The sequence below is a fragment of the Telmatherina bonti genome (genome assembly GCF_933228915.1).
Source record: "Telmatherina bonti genome assembly, chromosome: 7".
In the NCBI taxonomy this organism is placed as follows: domain Eukaryota; kingdom Metazoa; phylum Chordata; class Actinopteri; order Atheriniformes; family Telmatherinidae; genus Telmatherina; species Telmatherina bonti.
In genome coordinates, this window is record NC_136625.1 from 10,695,135 (window position 1) to 10,719,228 (window position 24,094).

The following is a 24,094-nucleotide window of genomic DNA, read 5'->3' on the forward strand; positions in this document are numbered from 1 at the left end:
TTGCTCCTTTAACTGGTTGCGTGTCAGCTATGCAACACTGCCCCCATGTTCTCCAGTGGTATAGCTCTGTTTTTTGCATTGAGGGATTGATAGCAATGCCTCTACACTGATAACTGATGCAGGAGACGGACAGTCTGTCCATTTGTTTGTCCAGTCCCTCTAGCATACTGGTCTTCCTTGAGCACTATTGGTCACCTGTATTTGCTGTCTCTTTTGTTCTTTCAGTCACAACAAACAGCTTGTGACCCGGTGATGTAGCCACAAATATCAACCTATAAATTCAGAGCTTTACCTTTTGGCTCAGCTTCTTCTTTACCACAACAGACCAGTGCAGAACTTGCATCATTGCTAATTCTGCACCAGTCCACCTGTTTATTTTCAGGTCCATTCTTCCCACAAGATCAAAGATCATGAGATACATTGGTAAGTCCCTCCACTTGGGATCAGATGTCCTTCCTGTCTCAAGAAGACACTCCATCTTCATAAGCTAAGGAACATGGTTTCAGAAATTGAGGTGCGGATCCTCAATTAGTTCTTTTACACCTAACAGACATGGACATGCTGCCGGTTCTCAAGGGTACCGAAAAATAGTGGTTCACCTTGCAAACTGAAATGTCATCAGAGGACAAAGGCTAGATTCAACCAAACGCCATTGTGGTTGTGTACGTGGTCTCAGCTGCAGAAGGGAGGGCTGAAGCGGTGGTTCAGTGAGCAGTGTGCAGAAGGGCAGCCCAGGGACAGCTGCGTCCAGTCACCAATCACCTGCGTTTACCTGTAGTAGTGTGCTGAGGATCTTGGACAGAGCTGAGAGCTAGGGGAAGGAGGACACCGGAGGGTTGTCAGTGTAAATTCTACCTAACAAAACATATAATCAGCTGTTGTGTCTATGCTGCTTGCCTGGAGTCACTGAGCGCAGCGCAGCTTGACTTAAAGTTTTTTTTTAAAAATCCATTTGCCAAAAACTAGATCAATGCTTGATGTCCACTTTACTTGTGCTTAAATGATGTATCACAATATATTTATTAATGTGTATTGTATGAAATTGTGTTCCTAATGTATGTTTTTCATGTTTTAGACCAGGACCATGTTGGTTTTACACACAGGTATCAGTCCACCTCCCAGACAACATAGTTTCCAATCTTTTTTATTGGTATTGTATAAAGTCTCAATCAAGTCTCCTTCAGTGCTTTTTGTTTGCATGAAATCAGTTTGACACTTAAAAACAAGTTGGTAAAACATTCCTTCTCATAATGCCATATCATAAATCCATTAAAAGATCTCCTCTTAATGACTTTCTAATGATGAGGCTCAAAACAAAATACATAAATGTGGTGCAGATGTGAAAGAAGGTTGTGATGAATATGTCGGACGAAATGCATTTGTGTGTCATTTTTCATTTCATGGTTGTGTCACGGTGTAGCATGAGACTGGGGTGTATGGGAGCATTCGGAGAAGACCTGCCTGAGGATCTGAGGCTGCTTCATTAACGCTGCATAGCTCAGAGCTGGGCCATGAAGTGCTTTAATTAGTGTATTACTCAAGAGTTGCTCAAAGGCAGCTGTCAGTTTTTTCAGAAGCAAAGCGTTCGTGACTTTCTCTGCCAGCCCATGTCTTTGTTGCCAAGTACCTGCAGTTCAAAGTCGTTGTGCTCACTGAGACTTTACTGTGCATAGCTGCAGTGCTATAGACTGTACAGACCAAAGCTTTGGTCGAGTAAAGCCAGTAAGACAGATTTACAGTAAATTATGGCCGATATTTTTTTGAAGGGCTTGTTGAACACTAAAAAAGATTACATAACCTTATATATAAAATGTTTTCTCAGAAATAATCTATTATGGAGCAGTTGAATAATGTGATTAACCGACTGTGGTTATCTTTTTAAAGGATTTGTGCTAATCCACTTGAATTCATACAAGGAGCTCCTGTTTCCCCCAGATGGGTTTGAGGTTGGTTTTTTTTTTGGAGATTGAAAGGCGAAATAAGATGGACGGAACCGGCGAGCGTTAAACAGATAATTGTTGAATATTCACAAAATCAGTCTTCCAGAGTTTGCTCAGTCTCTAATCAAAGAGCGTGGTGGGCATCTTGAGTAATTGATGCATAGCTAATGACTTGGTGATTAATAGCTTGGCACCGATTTGCATAAATGTGGCTGATCCAAAGATGAGAGAGGATGAGGAGGAGGGGTGCTGAAGACAAAGACCCCACAATGTTCTGTGACGTGTTCAAGGCCATGGAACATTGTCGAGCCATTGCTTCTATAAAAGCCATCTAATTAGTGGAATAAGCTCAGCGCTGGATGTGCTAATAAGTGATGGGTGTTAATTAGGTTTGTCCAGGCATATGGAGATTTGCTCTGTGGATTAGCATAACTGGGAATGACAACAAGGAGAGGGAAGCAGAGTAAGTTTGTGCTCCCTTATTGACTACAAGTCTTTTTACGACGGCAGTGTATCTGATCTTCGGTTGGTGTTTGGGTTAATAAATTCAGTGAAAGGTCCTTTGGGTTTTGTAAAGGTCACAGTTTTGTTCCTCTTGACAGTCAGGTGACTATTTGACGGATTTCACCCCTCACTCTGCAAGTGCTGGTCAAGAAGAAAAGACACTAATTACTGACATCCTGTTCGCACTAATACCTTTTTAATTCAAATGAGGGTCAACAGTTTCCTCATCTGCATGCGCGCTAAGCAAAGCGGCATTAAAATGCAGAGACTTTTCCACTGCCAGGTCAGAGGAGCTGACAAAACCTGCGGCTGCGTTTAAAGATGCAAACCAGCGGAAGTGCACAATGCCATTATCCAATGCCGCATACCTTGCAAAGACAGACGGTCCTGAGGGACCTCTGAGGTATCGCCATCGGCCTCCTGTTGGCTGGATCCAACATGGCGCATGGCTAATATTAACCACAGATAAGAACACCTGCAGAGTGAAGACATTTCCAACGAGTGATACTGAGAAGCCTTCAGTCCAGCTATATATAACCAGCACAACTGAGTGGGGGGAAAGTCTACATGCTGTGATGCTTTATCACCACCTTTCTGGTCTTGGAAAAATATGTTTACGATTGAACTTGATCCCCTGCAATGGTTAATTTTACTGTACTGTGTTGTAGTCTGTGTGCAATTCCTCAATTTGCAAATGCTCTCCTAAAAGTCTGGTCATTACTCGGATGTTTTCCAGTCTTCCCATGAGCTAGAAGGAATAGGGAATTTTTCTTTTGATGCAAAACTGTCACATTTTTTGAATTACCACTGTCGGATGATGAATATCCTTCACCTTGAAGGTTTTGTAGTATTCACCCCCCAGCTGTTTGTGCCTCATTTTCAAATGCATTCTCCTGCAAGAGACACTGGGGCTATTTATCAAACGGGTACAGCAGTTTGGTCATCATGTGAGACACACCCAGTCTATAACCAGCAAAACGCTCCTCCCTCTATCATATTAATATGAAATAGGTTCCACTGAGAATCACAATGAAGCTGCCTCTTCATATGATTTTTTGTTTTGTTTTGAGGAAATGGAGGGAGTAACTATACCTTCCTCATCTGTCAGGCGACTGGAGTGTTCTGGTTCTTTTACAGATAAGAATAATAAAACCTTTATTAGTCCCTCAGTGGGGACATTGCTTTGTTGCAACAGCACCTCAAGCTTTTTTACTTGCATTTTAACGCTTTAAGTGGACTTACTGCTCAAGCTCAACAGATTTCTCATCTGTTGGCACATTTTAGACCCTTTCTGGCAGTGTCTGTTGCTGTAGTTTCAGTCGTTGACTTTAGTTTGTGTTTCACAAACTAAATCTCAAAGTCAAGGAACGATCCTTGACAGCTGCCTTTTCTAGGATTCCAAGTCATCAAATCTCCAAGATGAACAGTTCAAATGTCACAAACCTTGAGAAGACTTTGTTCTTCATTGCCTGAAATGTGAGGTATATATCCGTCTGGGTGTGAGGTGGGCTTGGCAGTCTGACAGAAGATGGATCGATTCCTGCACAATGTGCATTTGAAAACACTTACGTTTGTTTTCAGCAGATTTGTTTTCACCATAAAGTTGTTAGCATTATAGAGTATTGGATCAAAGAAATGAGAAGTATAAATAGTTTATATAAATCCCAGAGTAAGCAGCTTACAGCACCTCAGTTGCACAGCCATGGCTCCTCTCGGCCATTTTGTGTTGAGGGTGTAAATGATAGAACTGTTGTTGTGCTATAAGCCCTAAAGTTAAGACTTTACCATTAAACATCATGGAAGGACTCTTATCGATGTGTTTGTTTTGGCATGTATTCACACTGGCACCATTTGTACCACTTTAAATGAATCCTGGTCTGCTTCTGTGGATAGTCTGGTTGATGTGGAAGCCAGATGAGCCAGATTTTCTGATTGGTTTTTCTTGATTGGTTGTTGTAAACGCATGATATCATTGGGGAGTTTGGTTCACTTGGGTACAGTGGAGTATGAAAACAAACCACATCAAAAGACGTGTGAATTTTCAGAATAAATCAACGCAAGTCTCCTGGAATATCGGGTGTGAACACACGTACATGGATCCATACAATTGAGTACAACATGACTTTGAGAAACGCTCCTAGTTGATTTGACATTGTTAAAGGGTAATAAATGTTTGGGTTTTTTTCACCAGGAAGTTGGCTCCTTTTATATTTTTGACAAATAAAATCAAATTAAACTCATAATTCACACTTTATTATAACTTCCTTTATTGTATTTCACTGAAAGTGCGAAAGCAAAGAGCATGAAAGCATGGTCTGTGCATCTATTAGTCTGGTTTGTATTATAAATATCTGTTTTTGTGGGATTTTTTCCACAATGTTTGCTCTCTGAACATGAACCCAAAATAAACCCGATATACATCCCAATATAGCTTTCCATTAAAACTGTGTTAAGCTGTTAATGCTGAAAGCAAGCAGTGTCTGTGATTATTGCCCAGGCTATATCAGAAATGCATGCCCCTGCATGTTTTATGTTTGTAATCCAGTATGCACAGAACATGGAGACATCGGGCACTAGTTCACACTAATGCTAAATTTCATACAGCCTCCAAGAGCTTCGGATCAAACATTAAACATAGCATATCCGTCTGCACAGCATGAATGCTGAATTTTTCAGCGACTTTCTTAAATAAATTAGCTTGTTGGTGTTATTCATCTGCAGCAAACACAAGACTTTCAAAGTGATTCTAGTCTACTGAAATAAACCATAAATTTTAGTCTTTCTTTGAACAATTCACCAAATACTTCAAGTCGATGGGAATTTAAACATTAAAACAATTTTGAAAACTGAATAATAATAATGCCACTCTGTATGAATATCTCTCAGGGAAACTCGCAAAGTAGGTAAACATTCTCACATGTTTTCAGGATTTCATGATTTCAGTCTCTGCAGTTGTCAGGCTTGATATTTACCTTGCCTTGTTTTCTCTTCCAGCTTGTCAGTCTTTAGATTTTAGTTTTTTCCTTCTCTGGTGTGATTTGTGTGTGGGTGTTTACATTCTTACACATTACCAGCACACCTGAAGGCATCCATATGTGTGCTGAGGATGTGTTTACTCTTGTTTATAAATGCGATTGTGTGTTGAAGACGATGAGGGAAAGATTAGGACATGGAGTCAAGAATAAATTACATTTGAGTTTTCTTTTTAGACAAATCAGATACGTAATAAGGCACAATAGAAACTGATTGATCATTAGGCCAAATTGCAAAAAGGATTACTTTCTTCTAAGTAGGCATGCACCGATACTGATATCAGTAATGGTATCAGCTCACTACCGTGTACTTGTACTCGGTATTAATAAAAGTGTTCCGATACCACAACCTGTCTGTAAAGCGTCTTGAGATGGCATTGCCGTGATTTGATGCTATATAAATAAAGTTGAATTGAATACCCGATACCACACTAGTCAAGCCAGCCCAGATGTGTTTGATGACGTGCTTTGGACATGTTTTAAAAGAAATAAATGCCTTGAATGTTAAAATAGGACATTTTCTGTTACACTAAAAGCGAGATCTTTGTTTTAAAATCGCATATTTATAGTTGTATTTAGATAAAATGTGCCAAATCAAAATAAAAGTAGTTGAATTTGTTAGATCTGAAATGTTATATTTGTATTGGTGAGGTAACTTCAGAAAGGATGGGTCATTTATTACAACCTCCTGATATCTTACACAGTTATAACAGCAATAATAACCATAGTCACAATGTTCACATAAACGGATTTGGTATCTGCAAATATCAGTCACGGCAGATACCCAAATTCTGATATCAGTATCTGATTGGAACTCCAAAAAAGTGGATCGGTGCATCTTAGTATAATGGATGATTTTTTTTCTTTTCCTTTTTAAAAACTGCATTAACCCTGGAAGACTCAAAAATAGAAAAAATGGAAAAGCTAGCTCTCAAGCTTGCTAGCTAGCTATTCTCTTTCTTTGGCCCTTTAAGAAAATGCAACTAAATGACTATTTTGGGGGATAGTTACTATTTTTGCTAAATATGTCAATATCATTATTAAAGGTAGTTTTCAGGTTGTACCTAAAGTGTTACAACATGCAGGTTTAGATATGTCAAGGCTTTGGAGCTGATGGGGAAATGCATTTTGCCAGTGTATTTGTAGTTGATATGTCCATTTTCATTTTGTGCTTAAGCTGATTTGTTAAAAAATCTGTTAAAAATAAAAATAAATTAGAATTACAGTTCAAAAAGTGTCTGATTCAGATTAAAATGTAATCCTGCGGTTTTTAGAGCTAAAACCTATTCAGCCACTTTTCCAAAATTACAAATTTGAAGGTTTTCATGACGCTGGATTATATCAAATACCTCGAACTGCTGTCTCATGCTACTGATTACAGCATCTGTTCATCTGTTTGCATTTCGCAAAAGCTTAAGCATGAAAATGATAAAGCATGAAATGAGCATCACATGTTTACATTCTTATGTAACGTGTCTGGGAGAATGTCACCGAGGTACAGTGAACGATGCCTGTCAACATCATGGCACACATACTGTTTCTTTAGAAGCTTTCATATCATCTCCTGCCCTCATAAAACTCGCACATGGAGAGGAAACAGCTCGTGTCTTCGGCGGGGGGGGGGGGGGGCTTAAGGGGCTGCGGGTGTGAGGCCAAGTTTCCTGGCAGGCTTTGGGCTCTTCACCCTGTACACTGCACTCTGCTTGAGCCTCCTCCTGTCAAGTCAAGGACTCCTCTATCAAGTGTCTGTCAGCATCGCTCTCCGTCTGTCTGTGCAGATAGCCAACAGATGTCCAAGTCAGTCGGTGAGTGACGTCGCTTCACGGTGAGGGTGGCTTGGATTATGTAGTGTGTAAAGGGATTACATGTGAAATGTTAAATGTTGTGTGTTGTTGTTCATGTGAAAACACAGTAGCTTGCTTTGGTTATTGGTTTTCGTTTGTAAACTCATGTTTACAAATGAGTAAAATCTACGTTGACAGCCTTTTAGGAATGATATATAAAATAATGTGTTTATCAATCAGTTCTCACCCATACCCGGTGATATTTTACCTACACATGCTCGGCTGATAATGAACTCCTTTACCAGTGTTTATGAGCACATTTCCATTCCATGTTTAGCACTTGAAATCTCAGGATGAAGCTATTTGCAGTATCGTGGTTATAACTGAAATGTGATCCTTTTATATCTACATGCTTACCTAGAGCAGTACCAGGCAGTAGCTAAGTATTGCTGTCTAAATAAAGCCAAGAATCCTGAACTGCTGAGTGAAACACCAACAGGTTCTGCAAGTAAGACCCATCAAGATATGTGTGGAAATTACACATAATACAGCCTTCCATCTTCAGTAAATATATGACCAAACAGCATAATTCCTGAACTGATTCTTTCAACCTCTGAAACATGTGTAGTCTCTGAAGATGCTGTCTTTTTAGCATAATTTTGTTTTGCCTTTGATGCTGGGGAATCATGATACCCAGGAACAAAATGAGTTCCCCTCCCTCTCCATAAACTCGGCATCATATCTCTGAAATTACAGTGTTGCCACAGAGGTTTTTATTCAGTGCTACAGTGGTACTTAATGGAAGCTTGGGATAGACGGTATTAAAGGGAACAGTCTTTCTTGAAGTTGAAAGCAGGAAAATGAACATTTGTGAGCTTGTAAACAACTGACGAGGCCCAACTTATTACGCTTGCACATGTTCAGAGTGTCTTCAAAACAGATCATGTGGTTACGTCCACTGTAGTTGTAAATCCAAGAGAAAGACAACCAACCTACCAGAGAGATCATGCTGGCATTTGCCTGCACATGTGGTAAAATCTCACAGACGTGCTTTGAAATCTTTAATTTGTATTAAAAATAATAATACACCTTGATTTATAAGGAGGATTCCCCAGAATGTAATCCCATCAGGCATACAGAACATGCTGTAAATCTGACATTTCCGTAATATGTCAAGCTATCCACTTAAACTTTTCCTTTCACTGAAAGGGAACCATGACAAATATTGTTTGGTGATCTGAATATTTTCTTTTATTCAACTGAAATTCATTGTTGGTCATGTAAAACCTTTTAAAATAACTAAATCTTTTGTTTTCATTTTCAACATGAGGTGCTGCCATTATTTTGTCTGTTCAAAGCATTCTGGGAAGATGTTGTAAAGCCATTTCAGAACGTGAGACAAGGAACTGATGTATATTGAACTGGTTTGTGGCTAAATGTTGTTTTACTGTTGAACAGTTCAAAAAGAAATGATGCCGTACTGCACTTCTTTAAGCATCCAGCCAAAAGGTAACAAAGCAATGCAAGTTTTCAGAGCTTTCCAAGTGAAACAAAAAGAAGAGATGAATAGAGAAAAAGCCTGTAAATGAACTCCACTTTCAAAGGACCAATATTTGTTGTCTCAGTGCTCCTCTGTCTGATGTCTTTGAGTCATTTTGTCAACCACAGCTGCTAAAGGAGCTAACAGGCTGGTAGCTATAAACAGAGCTTTAAACTAAGTGCTGCGTCAACAGTTTTTCTGGTGCTGAAAGCAGCCCAGTGTAACGCTCCTGCCTTTTAAAAAAAATGTTTATTATGATGGCACAATGATATTTAGTATGTACCTTGTAGGAGTCGTCATGGGCAAGCATCGTGCAGAGCAGGGTTGCCCAAGTTCAGTCCTCGAGATTTACCATCCTGCTGTTTTTAGGTGCAATCCTTCTCCAACACACCTGAATCAAATAAGTGGCTCTTTAGCAGGCCTCTGCAGAGCTGAATGACATGCAGAAGAGGAATTAAGCTATTTGACTCAGCTGTGATGGACAGGGGTTGCATCTAAAGGTTGCAGGATGGTAGATCTCGAGGACTGGACTTGGGCACCCCCGGTGCAGAGGATCTGGACATGCTGACGTTGCGGTAACGTATTGTGTCATTTCCTGTTTCCCTAGCGTGTGTCACTGCGGATTGCTACGAGCTGTTGGCTCCTTTAACTTCTTTCTAACTTCTATTTATTGTTAACCAACCACTCACTTTAGCGCACAATATCTTCCCAAACCACTGTTCTATATATTGCATTTATTTTTGGGATCTTTGGCTTTCTGTTTACTGACTTAAACAGCTCAAGCACTCGGTTTTAGCATGGCTGCTAGCTCTCTTCCCACACCCCGGTCCCCTGCCTTTTCTTGCTCGGTGCGTCTGATGTTTAGCTACTCCTCCGCCTCCTTTAGTGATAACGGTAGGTGTATTAAGTGTAGCAGCTTGGCAGCTTTGGAGGCGAGGCTCTGTGAGTTAGAAGCCCAGCTCCGCACTCAGTTAGGGAAGCAGTTAGTCAGCAAGCCCCCATTAGCCAGTGCGGAGCTACCAGCCAGGGCAGCCATCCCGAGCCGTCCCTCAGCAGTTCCCGCGCAGCCGGGAGCCGAGGCGGGCTGGACGACGGTCAGGCGGAAGCGTAGCCCCAAACCAAAACCCACTGGCCACCACCGACCTGTTCACGTTTCTAACAGATTTTCCCCGCTCTGTGACACACCCGCTGAGGCAGAAACCCTGATTATAGGTAGTTCCATAGTCAGAAACGTGGCTCTAGAGACACCGGGGACCATAGTCAAATGCATTCCTGGGGCCAGAGCGGGCGACGTCGAATCGTATTTGAAACTGCTGGCTAAGGCTAAACGTAAATACCGTAAGATTGTAATTCACGTCGGCGGTAACGACACCCGGTTACGCCAATCGGAGGTCACTAAAATTAATGTTGCTTCGGTGTGTAACTTTGCCAAGAGCATGTCGGACTCCGTAGTTTTCTCTGGTCCCTTGCCAAATTTAATCAGTGATGACATGTTTAGCCGCATGTCATCCTTCAACCGCTGGTTGTCTAGGTGGTGTCCCGATAACAACGTGGGTTTTATAGATAATTGGAGCGCTTTCTGGGGAAAGCCTGGTCTTATTAGGAGAGATGGCATCCATCCCACGTTGGATGGAGCCACTCTCTTATCTAGCAATATGGACTCTTTTATTAGTCAGCTAAATTGACAACTCAGGGTTGGGACCAGGAGGCAGAATTGTAGTCCTACACACTTTTCTGCAGCTTCCCACCTGCCGCCGCCCACCCAAAACCCCATTCCGACCTTATACAACTCCCCAGCAGTAAGAATTAAACAACACAAAAACACTTCTGGGGTTAATCGTGAAAACCTCATAAAAATAAAAACAATGGATCTAATAAAATCTGAAAATAAAACCATAAAGTGTGGCCTACTGAATATTAGATCCCTCCCAAATAAGTCTTTATTAGTCAATGACTTGATAGGTGATCACCACATTGATTTATTCTGTCTTACGGAAACCTGGTTGCAGCAAGAGGATTATGTTAGTATTAATGAAGCTACGCCAGCTAACTATTTAAACTTTCACATTCCTAGAACTACAGGCAGAGGAGGAGGTGTTGCAGCTATTTTTAAGTCAGAATTTTTAATTAATCCTAAGCACAAAACTAACTATAAAACCTTTGAATTCCTGACATTAAATTTATCTCATCCAAAATGGAATTCAGAGAAACCGCTCCTTTTAGCATTAGTGTATCGCCCACCTGGACCTTACTCCGAGTTTCTGACCGAATTCTCTGATCTCTTGTCTGAGTTAGTGCTGACTACTGATAAGGTCATTGTACTAGGTGATTTTAATATTCATGTTGACGATGAAAATGATAGTTTAAACATTTCCTTTAGCTCTATTCTAAACTCAATTGGGTTTTCACAAAATGTCAATGGAGCCACTCACTCTCATGGCCATACTCTTGATCTTGTTCTAACATATGGTATTGAGACTGATAAGCTCAAAGTATTTCCTCAAAACCCTGTCTTGTCCGATCACTTCTTATTAACCTTTGAATTCACTTTATTTGATTACTCACTGACCAAAAATAAATTCTACTATAGTAGATGTTTATCAGACAATAATATTACAAAATTTAAACAATCAATTGAATCAATTTTTTCACATCTACCATGTGTTAGCATGACTGGAAGTCCCCCTTTAAGCCTTACTCCTGCTCAGATTGATCAACATGCTGATACTATAACAGCTTCAATGCGTACAACCTTGGATAATGTTGCTCCCCTAAAGAAGAAGAAATTAGGTAAGATTATGAAGGCTCCCTGGTTTAATTCCCAGCTTCGAGCTCTAAAACAGGCATCAAGGCGTTTGGAAAACAGATGGCGTTCATCAGGACTAGAGGAGTCTCACTTAACCTGGAAAGAAAGTTTAATCGTATACAAAAAAGCCTTACGTACAGCAAGAACAGCTTATTATTCATCATTGATAGAGGAAAACAAAAACAACCCTCGGTTTCTTTTCAGCACTGTAGCTAGGCTTACTAGGAGCCGGAGCGCTGTGGAGCCATGTATTCCTTTCTCACTTAGCTGTGATGATTTCATGTATTTTTTCAGGAATAAAATTGACACTATTAGAGATCAAATTCACAATACTCTTCCTTCTACCTATAATGTTGAGCCTGTTGTGGTCTCCGAAGCATCCTTAGAACCAGGATCTGACTTGTGTCTAAATAGTTTCTGTCCTGTCCAACCCTCTGAATTAACTAAAATAATAGCTTCATCTAAACCATCCACCTGTATCTTAGACCCTCTCCCAACGAGCCTCTTTAAGGACATTTTCCCTTTAATTAATACATCACTACTAAGTCTTATCAATATGTCTTTAGTGACAGGATATGTACCACAATCATTTAAAACTGCTGTAATCAAGCCTTTACTTAAAAAGCAATCTCTGGATCCAGAGGTGATAGCAAATTATAGACCTATATCTAACCTCCCGTTTATGTCCAAAATTCTGGAGAAAATAGTTTCAGCTCAGCTACATGCCCACCTGAGCAGAAATAATTTATGCGAGGAGTTTCAGTCAGGATTTAGAGCTCATCATAGCACTGAGACAGCATTGGTGAAAGTTACTAATGACCTTCTTATGGCCTCAGATAAAGGACTTGTGTCCGTACTTATCTTGCTTGATCTTAGTGCTGCATTTGATACAGTCGATCATTAACATTCTGTTACAAAGACTAGAACAGGTGATTGGAATTACAGGTACAGCGTTAAGCTGGTTTAAATCATATTTATCTGATAGACTTCAGTTCGTTCATGTAAATGACAAGTCCTCCTCCCAAACTACAGTAAGTCATGGAGTTCCTCAAGGTTCTGTACTTGGACCAATACTCTTCACGCTATATATGCTCCCTTTAGGCAAAATTATTAGACAGCATGGAATAAACTTTCATTGTTATGCAGATGATACTCAACTATACTTATCCTTTAAACCAGATGAAACAAATCAGCCCAATAGGCTACAAAATTGTCTCATAGACATAAAGACTTGGATGTCTAGAAATTTTCTCCTCTTAAACTCAGATAAGACTGAAATAATTCTCGTTGGATCTGAAAAACTCAGAGCTAAATTTTCCGGTTTTGTAATGAACCTGGATGGCATTACTTTAGCTTCCAGTGCTACAGTGAGAAACCTTGGAGTAATATTTGACCCTGACCTGTCCTTTGGTCCACATATTAAGCAGGTTACTAAAACAGCCTTCTTTCATTTACGTAATATAGCCAAAATTAGGGACATTCTGTCTCAGAGTGATGCAGAAAAACTGGTTCACGCTTTTGTTACTTCGAGACTAGATTACTGTAACTATCTATTACTGGGCTGTCCTAAATATGCCCTGAAAAGCCTTCAGCTGATCCAGAATTCTGCAGCCAGAGTCCTGACCAGAACCAGCATGAGAGATCATATTTCTCCAGTTTTAGCCTCTCTTCATTGGCTGCCTGTTGAATCTAGAATAGAATTTAAAATCCTTCTCCTTACATATAAAGCCCTCCACAACCAGGCACCACTATATATCAAAGACCTCATTGTTCCTTATATACCAAGCAGAGTACTTCGTTCGCAGACTGCAGGCTTACTTGTGGTTCCTAGAGTCTCAAAGAGCCGAGCAGGAGGCAGAGCCTTTGGTTATCAGGCCCCTCTCTTATGGAATAAGCTCCCAGTTAGTGTTAGGGAAGCAGACACCCTCCCCACCTTTAAGACTAGGCTGAAGACTTATCTTTTTGATAAGTCCTATAGCTAGGGATGGTTAGCATCCCTTAGTTATGCTGCTATAGGTTTAGACTGCTGAGGGACATTTCCTGATACACTGAGCTTCTTTCTTTTTCTCTTTATCTCTTTCTTTTACCCCCCCCCATAACAGTGTTGCATCATTAACATGTATGTCTCCTGTCTCAGCAGGTCTCCCTGGCCGGGAGTAGCAGTTCCTGTTGTCTGTTGTCTTTCTGTCCTCTTCCCCCCACACAGCAGAGGCAGATGGCTGCCTGTCCTGAGCCGGGTTCTGCCGGAGGTTTCCTTCCTGTTAAAAGGGAGTTTTTTCCTTCCCACTGTTGCCAGTGTGCTTGCTCAGGATGGGAGATTGAGTTGGACTCAACTCAATCTGTTGGTTTCCTTATATAGGCTATTATGAATTGGCCTTCATTATATTTTCCACTCTGTCTGTAAAGCGTCTTGAGATGGCATTGCCGTGATTTGACGCTATATAAATAAAGTTGAATTGAATTGAATTGAATTGAATACAGAAACCACACTTTACCATAGAAACCCTACGTCACCCGTAGGTTTATCAAGAGCTGAATTGAAGCTCATTGGGCGGTATACCATCAACATCTTGGCAGCGTCAGACATGGTGTCTCTCATGGAAAATACAAAAATGGGCAAAGAGGTGGAGCTGAGAGGGGGACTGAGCATTGGGGTGGATGAATGACATCTAGCGATCTCCGACCTGCCTAGCTAATGGCTAACAGCAGAGTACTAACCCAGAGCTAACCTGGAACTAACCAGCTAACGAAAATAAACGAACTAAAGCTAAGTCACACTGCTAACCGGCTAAAAACCGCAGATGCTCCACAATCCTCCTCCTTGCAGTGGGATATCGGTTACCTGTCAATCAAAAGAACACGCCCCTAAACATGCCAAATTTTGACATTAAATTAGGGGAGTTTGAAAAAAAAAATTCACTCCACCCACAGTTATCATGATGGTAAACCTGACCTATTAAACCTAAAATGTTTTTTTCATACCAGGCTGTAAACATGTTTATTTCTGATGTAAAGTTGGCTCTTTTTTTTTTTAGCAAGAGACTCTGTTTGGAGCCCCTAGAGGATGAGGGTGGAACTGCAATTATTGGCACTTCTGCACAGGCTTCACTTTTAACTACCAGAAGTTGCCATTTGGACTTTATGCACTGCATCGAATGCTAGCAACTGGATATGAACACATTGGCCTTTTGAATGCATATGGCTGATTAATGGAAGAAATGGGAAAGGAAGTTTTTGGAAGAGAAGAAGAAAAATAAAGGGACAAACAAGAGATAAGACAAGACACATGATAACTGAGTGGAGAGGGCTCAGACTCCAAGTAGCATTCAGGATAAATAACGACTTAGATGTCAGGCAGCGTTTCAATGAAAAAAAACTCTAATTCTGCAGATTCTTTCACACCTCAGCTTAGTCAGTGAAAACCATGGGGAGAGACATCGGACTGATGCTGGATGTCCTTCTGTTAAGTATGGCCCTACATCGTGGAACGCATTGGCCTTTAATGTACGATCCGTGAATAGTCTTCATGTTTAAAATGCATCTTCAGACTCACTTGTTCACCCTGGCTAAGCAGAGTCACCTCTTCAGGATTATGTATTTGTTTTGCTTTTATGTTTTTATTGATGATTTTACCGAAAAACGCTTTGGTTGGCCATTGGCTTTTAAATGTACTATATAAAAAAAGCTGACATTGATACTGACCCCTCTCCCCCCTATCTGGGTCTCTGAGGGTGAACCATTGGACATGATCCTGGAGGAACCTAATATCCCAGCGCTGCATTTAGTTCTGCCATTTGTAAGCAACGCTGCAACTCAAACAGGTGACGGCACACCAGGTGCAGCAGAACAATAGGCAGCAGATGTCTGTTACCTCATATCTACACATCATATCAATGTAGGAAGGTCCCTGGCAAAAGGAGAGGACTGTCCATCATGTTAGTTAGTCTGACAAACTGTTGTGCATTTGATTTGTCTGCACAATAAGATATAATCAGCTTGTTTGTGTGATTCTTCCCATGTTTAGTATATGATATAATTCATAATACCACATTCACCACATTAGTGTATATTTGATCCTGATGTTTACTGTGAACATCTGCTGACAGAAAGTGGAGCTCTTTGCTGCAAATGTTCTGAGTTGGTATTTGTAGACAGTTGGCAGCTTCTGTACAAACAGCAGATATTTTGGTCAACTGCGTCCTCTTCACCATCTGATCGTCCTCATCTTCAAGTATATTTTAAATGATTTCTTCCTTATTGTTCTGTCAGTGCTCTCCGGTTCCTGCTGAAAAGGCTGAACAGAAAATAGAGCCAGTATGAAAATAGGGTTCAGAGACTGCAGCAGCTGTATGTCATTACCCAGAATGCTTTGCAACGTAAACAATGGTGGCAAATGAGTGGCATAATTTTTTTTATATTTATAAAAACTAAATGGAAAATTTGTTTTTGTAGCTGAATCTATCAAAGGTCTATTGTTGCTTTTCAGAGCTCCCTGGAGGGCACCGTTTCAGAAACGTTGCTTCATGAGAAGAAAATGACATGAACTGTATGTTGCTCCAGGTCATAACGGTTTAAAGACTCCGGATCATTAAGGGCCACAATCCTGCAGTCTTTCCATGTATTCCTGCTCCAACACACCTGGCTTCCCTAAATGGATCAAACAGCCAAAGAAGTTCTGCACAATGAGTGATTAGTTTGAGTCAGGGTGACCAACTTCTGGAGCCTCCGCTCTACGAGTAACAACTGAAGCTTGTTCCATCATCCAGAAGAAGACAGAACTTTTTTCTTGTTCTCGAGGCAATAAGGTCATTTTTTTCTCACGGATGTGTTTGAAGACAGTTCTTGACTGGCAGAAGTTTATTCTGATGGGGCTCTGGGAAGTATTGTGTGATTGGCTGGACATTTGAGGTGGGCGTGGTTAACACGCGGAAAGATGCCGCTTCCACGTGTTTTTCTGCTGCAGGTAAAAGAAATTGTTTTGATAAAACAGCTGATCAAGGTGGTGAGAAAGTAAGTTTTTACAACATGTCGCACACACAACCAGCCGCGTGCACAGTCCGCCATGCCGCGGATGAAGTTTCACATTAAATATGAAATAACCATGTTCACTGCACATAAAAGCAGACATCGCCGCCCACAGTGATTCCTCCCTGCTTCAGACGAAGCTTCTTGTGGTTTTCTCGTTCTTACAGCCTCTGAAGGACTTTCTTGCTTCTCGTGAAGGATGGAACATTTTTTCGCTCCTGATAACACAGGAATCCTTTAAAGTTTGAGAAGCTGATGAGTCCAAATTGTTTTGACTTTGTAACGGAGCCTAGAAGTGAGACAGTACTGAGATATCTGGCCTGAAATGTGCCGTTTTCCTTCAGTCCTCTGTTTTGCTCTAAATGTTATATCACTGTCAAATCTTTCTTTTCCTGCTATTAATATTCATGCTTTTTTATTATGCTGATAATTTATATGAAACCTATAATTATATTTTGAAGGGAGCATCACTCCAGCAAGGAAATAATTAAATCTCAGAGGCTCTTTGTTTCATTAATGCAGGGTGTAATTTAATTTTCCACTGGCTATTGAAACATCCACACTTTGGTCATGCATCACCTGCCCTTCATGTTCCTCTCACGTTTGTCAACGGCTTACCTTTCAGGCAAGAAAAGAAAAGTTGCTTGGCATTTGTGAGAATGTATTAGTTGAGACTTTTAAAGACTTTTGATGGACATGTTTTTTTGGTTGAGCTCTCGGGTCACACCAGTTACCCTCCAACCACCTCCTTCACAGGAGTGCATTTCAAAGGAGCCGATAATCTTCAACAACAAGTGTAATTTATGGCTCAGTGTACCCGAGTCACGCTTTATTAATTTGGAGACTCGATACAGGTCATTGCCACTGACGGGGGGGCGAGTTGAATGAAATGTTGCCTGGACTCCACTTGCTCCATGCTGTTGGAAGTGAATTCTAATCCAGCCATCGTTCTGCTCAGCCTACTAATAAACCACTCAGAGTGCAGGATGGAGGCTGTGTACACCCCTGCATGCTACTGTGAGCAGTGAAAGAACCAGGCTCAAGGCCAATGACCGAAAGCCCATTCAGAGGTTCTGACCTTGAGGTTGCAAAGTCTCCCTCTGTACCCACGGAGAATTGCAATCCCTAACCTGTATGTGTTTGTTTTTCTGCAAGTGGGACTGCAGTTACTGCTGCTTGTTTAACAAAACCAACCTCACAGGGTCAGAAGCGCAACGTATTATAGTTGCTATCACTCCGAATCACGAGGAGTAAAAGATATTTCAGCTGTAAGAAGACTGGAAATGTCTTTTATTGTACATATGAGAAGAAATCTTTAGTTTCTCTTCATGCAAATGGAACAATAAATGACCCTAACAAGACTCAACCTAAGGAGGTCTCAGTCAAGACTCTAAATTAACTATTATTATGATTATTTTTGTTGCTGTTAATTTGCAATATTGTTAATTATTACTATTATAATTCTTATTTAATTTTATCTACAGTTGTGCCAGGTAGATTAAAATTTCATAATTTCCATTATTTTATTTTTTTCCCAGGAAAATAAGTCAGATTACAAGTTGAAACAAATAATATAAACAATGACCATCTCCTGTTCTTTAGGTTTTTCTCAGGGTTACTTTGGCTCTCAACCCATTTTAAATGATTTACTTTAAACTTTAGCTCAGTAAATTTTTAACATTAAATATTTAAATGCTCCCACCTCCTTCTTTCAGCCACATTCATTGTATTGTCCAACTCCATTTTTTTATTTTTGTCTCAACGGCACTCACTTTAAGCTTCGCCCCTGATTAAGCCGCACTTCGTTCAGGTAGAACATGATCAATGCTATGCAAACCTAAAGGAAGCACTCAGACAATGGATGATGCGTTGATGGTAAAAGTACTGAGGACACCTCAAGAACAAATACCAAATTATTCGCCTCATTTGTCACTTGACAAAAAAATTTTTTTTTCATATCTAAAAATGTATTTAAACCTGATTTGAAGGCCTGGTTTTAGTCCATCTTTAACCCCTTTACATCTGAAAGAATCTTAAGGAATTTGCAGCTGCCAAGCTATCAGGTAAAATTTCCAAATCGATGTTGAATGCTGAGTTTTGTTTGGGAAATCTTTAATAAATGTTTGATAATACAACACAGACTTTTTCATTGTAAAGCTCGCTTTTGAAAAGTTCTTTAGACAACAGAAGAACCAGATGTTCATGTGGCTTTCTACAGTAAAGGTTGCTCTAAAATATACTGCTGTTGTTGCAGTGCTTGAACTCATCACATTGTCTGATGCTTGAATTGATCCGTGCTCTGATCCCACTAATCCCTCTCTGTATCTGGCACTTCTGACGTAATGTGTAATATCAGAAGTAATCATGTTTAGCATCAATGCAGAAGTAAGCTTTCCTGCTGTCTGACATCTGTTTAGATGAGAGTCGTGTGGGTTCCTGGTGCTTCTGGCTCAAAGCAAATTTCACAGATAAGTGGCCGTTTTGAATCGTCTTGGCAAATAACCAAAACCCGACAACATACGATCTTATTCCGAATCAGTCGCAACCGTTGCTTTACAGGCAAGGCATCATGTTTGACTGTTTATCCACGCAGCAACTTGTCCTAATCTGCCAGCAAACATTTTTCATAGTAAACATTTTAATGTAGAATACAAATTATACATTTTGTAGTTAAAGTTCATCTTTAATCCTAGTAGATGGCACATGAATGCAACCTGCTGATTTGTCTGGCAACAGTCGTGTTGTAGTGTCTCAAATGCTACGACTAATAAGATGAACACTTCTTAACATTCCCCTCTATAGCGGGGATGTTATGGCCTTTTAGGGCCACTGTTTCCATGCTTCAACGCTCAGATTAATGACTAACTGTGCAAAACTTGACACTAAGCTGTTGGATCTGACCATGTGCTGCAACAGGGAAACATCTAAAAACCTGCAGGACTGTGGCCCTCTAGAATTGGAGCTCTAGATCCCTGTTTTATTGGCTGTTTTGGTAGTTGAACCTGTAGAACTGGGCTATTCAATTAGGTCTGCAATCCAGAAGCTTTTCCATGTATTCCTGCTTCAGCTCACCGGAATCAAACTCAATGAACCGATCAGCTTCTTGGCAATGACTCATTAATCTGAGTCAGCAGTATTGGAGCAAGGATACATGGAAAACCTGCTGGATTGCGCCCCACGTAGGACCGAATTGAGTACCTCTGCTGTAAAACCTGCACAACTAGAAAATTCTTTTGCAGCCAATTTAAAAACAAAATTATCGTTATTCTATGAACTTTTCCTGTGACTGGATGTCTTAAAATGAGTATATATAGAGATTATTTTACCATCACAGTAGCATAAATTCAATTCAGGGCATATCCACCAATTTATTGTGTTTTGCCAGGATGTTTCTACATGCTGTGTATTTGGAAACTTAAAGCATAGATCATCGACTCGTGATTTTGCCAAAACATTTTCTTGATGCTAAAGCCAATAAATATATTGGTGCTGCATGTTAATACAGATTTTATGTCTGTCTATATGCAAACACTTGCTGTAGTTGATTAAATTGTCTGAATTGGGAGCAAAAATACATCAGCAAATCATACCTGGCAGTCATATCTCATAAGAAATGTGTATTTTTTTGTAATATCTGTGACATTTCAGTGGCATTTGAAGCCACTTCCACATCATTCTCGTGCGGTACGCACTGGAATCAGATTAGCCACCTATATTGGATTTAAATCCCAGGATCAGAACATTCCTATTAAAACACCCTTGAGTTGAATGCCCGATGACATTTACATCTGGTGATTGCTATTTCAGATAGCCGTGACACCCAGCATGCTATTTAGATTGTATTTGGATAGCGGATGGTGTTCCCCACAAAGATTACTGTTGAAATGTTCCTGCGACTTTTTCAGATGGAGTTGAGAAAGTTGATGGAAGCTGCCTGGCAGCCTGACACGTCCATTACACGTAATGTTGTGACAGCGGGAAGTCGGCTGCAAATGAGCTTCCGGATGTGGGGATTTGGATTGCAGAGTTCATACTGTGTAAGCCTGTGTGTGTGAATGCTTTAGTAGCTGCTTGTGTGTTCCTACATGTCGTCTTCAAATGTGTTTATATGCACATGTCACAACAAATCACTGGGAACATGTTTGAGCTTATTCGGTGTTCAGGCGTCCATCAGCGTCTCGCTAATGGAATCGTCTCTTGTCTAAACGACAGCACGAACCGCCTCTTGTTTTCAAAATGAAAATCTTGCGCAGTTGATCATTTATTACTGGAATGGACAAGCCTGTTTCCCACATAACATTTAATACGTTCAGAATTTGATCTTTTTCTTTGTTTGCTTTTGTAATTGTGCTTTGAGAGGGAAGGTGTGGTCTGAGATAAGAGACAAGGCCTGCATGGGGGTTAAATCATGACAGCTCATTAAGATCAGAATATTATCACACTGAGTGCACACTAAAGTGCCTTTAGACCCAAAAATGAAGAAAAAAGAGCATAACAAAAAATAACCAAACATTTAAAAAATTTGAGCAGAAATAAAACGTTGTTTTCAGAAACGGTAAGAAAATTTGTGTTTGGTCAATTGTTTCTCCCCTTTCGGGTTTTAATTAAACATTATTTGGAAAGATGGATTAGTCGTAGTAATATAACTACGTGTGTGTGTCGTGCCTGGCAAACCTGTCAGAATCCTCTTTAATATTCTCCTGTTCATATTCAAGCTTGTTTTTAAGATTTAAGGTGGCTTCAGGTGAGTGTGTGTTTCAGCCACAGATGTGACTGCCTCCGGATTGACTTCTAATCAATCCGCAGACGTGAAGGAATGAGATTCTGGAACCAACAAGGATCCCATATCTCCAAAATCTGGGACGTGTCACTGTCAAAATAATAAAAATCAATGATATTCAGACTTTTAGGAAGATAGTTTCCTGATGTTTTTCCCTACATGAAACTGAAGTGCACCATGATATTGCTGGTTTAACAGAGCAGTCTCCAACCTGCAAAGAGCACAGGGCGTCCCCAAGGCTTTGACTATTATGAGACATTGATTGATTTGTCTCTCTTTTAGTTTTTTTTCTTTTAAAACAAAGGTTATAGGTGTTTAATTTACTTTGGCTTCATCAAAGGACAGGATTCATCCAGAATACATTACTGATGCTGGGAATCTCACTGATGAAAGTATTAATCTAAGCATGGTTTCGGCAAAGGGTGGGGCTATAGCTCGCTCATTGCTTCATTAGTGACTTGCATGAAGGAGTTCCTGGAGGAAAAATGGGTTGTGAACAACTGGTTTAACACTTCAGTCCACAAAGCAAGAGCATCTGGAGTATAAGGGTTAGTATTTCTTTTTGTCCCATCGTTTGCAGTTGGTTTGGCATTAACATGCAGGGCTAAGTTTTCATATGAAGAAAATACTGCTAAAATAAAAACACATTGTTGGACTTAAATAACAGATAATGATGCCTAGAGATTTGCATCCCCCCACCTGAATGCTTCCCGAAACAAAACAAGTAATGAATAATGTTGCTGTCTTCCCTATTTTGAGCCTTGTGCTGTGAGCGACACCGTGTTTTGGAAATGTAGCTGTGACACGTTCACCTGGGACTGGAACTACCGTTATGTAAACAAAACAAAGCTGTGTTTAAGCTGTTCCTCTGGCTGGAAGACAATCTTTTGGTGTTACTTTATTAAAACTTAACATTACCTCTAGCTCGCAGTGAAATGGACAGTTCAGAGAGGAAGTGCTCCTCTTTTTCTGAGCTTTTACTGTCGAGTCTCCACATCTCCCTCACCTCACAAACCATGATGAATATACCGAGATTCATCATGATTATGTTGTTGCAAGGACATGATGACGGTTTGGAGGGTTTCACGCTCTGCAGGGACAACACGGTGTCGCACTCCTCACTGACAAGCGGACTGTCTTTATCACAAACATCAGGTTTTCCAGTACAAGTCGGCAGTTATTCAGCTTCTCCTGAACCCAACTGATGATGGACAAGCACCCAAAGGATCAACCCAGTAAATCAGCGGAACGGCAGCCTAATCATGTTAGCGACACCCACAGACATCTGGTAAACACTTCAGCCGGAACCATGCAAATGAACTCTGGCGTAATGGACAGGCAATTATGGATTTGACTGATGGGGCGAGCAGAGGGGGGCGGGTTGATGAATTTTTTGAGTTTGATGATGTCTTTGAATGTTTTAGAGAACGGCATGTAAGATTAGTATGTATACATTTGCAAGTTTTCATGTGTGTGTGTATGGTTGATGTGCAGGTGCTGTCTAATTGTGCATGGAAGCCTTGTTGTGCTCACTGATGTGCAAACCATTAATATTCACATATTTCTGCTGCATTCTCTTGGCATCCGTGACTTAATTTGGGTCTTTCATATACATTAATATCCCGTTTTCTTCTGTGGATTTCTCGTGAGTTTATGTAAATATTCTGCTGCAGCCAAGATGGAGGCCTTTTGTTTGCTTTTCAGTGCATTTGCAAATGCTCCTGCAGATTTCCTCATCTGTGTGTGTGTGTGTGTGTGTGTGTGTGTGTGTGTGTGTGTGTGTGTGACAGCATGACAAATTTACTTTACAGAGCTCACCTGTTGACATGCATGGGGGCAAAAAGAAAAAAAAAAAAAAAGATAGCTATCGACATTACCATGGTAACAGTCACCCTGCTGTTCCCGGAGATCCACAACAACACAATGCAGAGCCTGCTTGTGTTGGAGCGGGGGTGAGGGTTGCTTTTGCTTGCGGGTGGTTTGATGTTCTTTTGCAGAGGTATAGTTTGCGACACAGCAGGTAGGTGACAGAGATTACAGCCGCAGCCAGAGGTAAATAATATGGCCATGCTGCTAACTCGCTGCGCAGAGGAGCCTCTATATTTCTGACTGGTTGCCTTGGTAACAAGGAGCAAAGAGTGGCCCTAATTTTGTGTTGGACTTCCTGAGACAGATGAGCTGTTAAGCATGTTGAGGGGCTTGTTCTTGCATGTTTGTGTTTATATATTGCGAGAGAATCTAGTTTGCTCTGTAAATGTTTTAAGAAAAACATATAAATAACATTTAATATGCAAAAAAATGAATAGTAGTGAATAAAGGTTAATTTGTAGGTTTATAAAGCTGGTTTCTTTGTTTGCTCATTGACAAATGTTTTAGTGTTTCTGTCTCTAAAATGGGATACAGGGTGCCCACACTTAAATTAAAACAAAACATCGAAGCTAAAATTGCACATGGCTCCGCAGCATTTAATGGCAGGTATTTTGTCCTATCATGGAGGCATGCGACATTAAGACGGCTGAAGATTCACAAGCCTTATAAAAAATGAAGTTAAATAGGTAAACTGGTGAACATATACGATGGACAAACCAAACCCGTCAAATGTCAGCGTGCCAGAAGAGCAAACATTTTTTATGCATCTTGCATGTTTATGGTTTTCTATTTCCTGCATCATCTGTAAATGTTT

At 40.4% G+C, this 24,094-nt stretch overlaps 1 long non-coding RNA gene across 1 annotated transcript in view; it reads left to right on the top strand.

The window, feature by feature from the left end:
* The first annotated feature begins 7,187 nt into the window (after positions 1 to 7,187).
* LOC306758609 overlaps positions 7,188 to 24,094 on the top strand; it is a 58,074-nt gene continuing 41,167 nt past the window's right edge. The window contains exon 1 of the long non-coding RNA XR_013771382.1: positions 7,188 to 7,281. This is a non-coding gene — a long non-coding RNA (uncharacterized lncRNA). The remainder of the gene's footprint in view (positions 7,282 to 24,094) is intronic.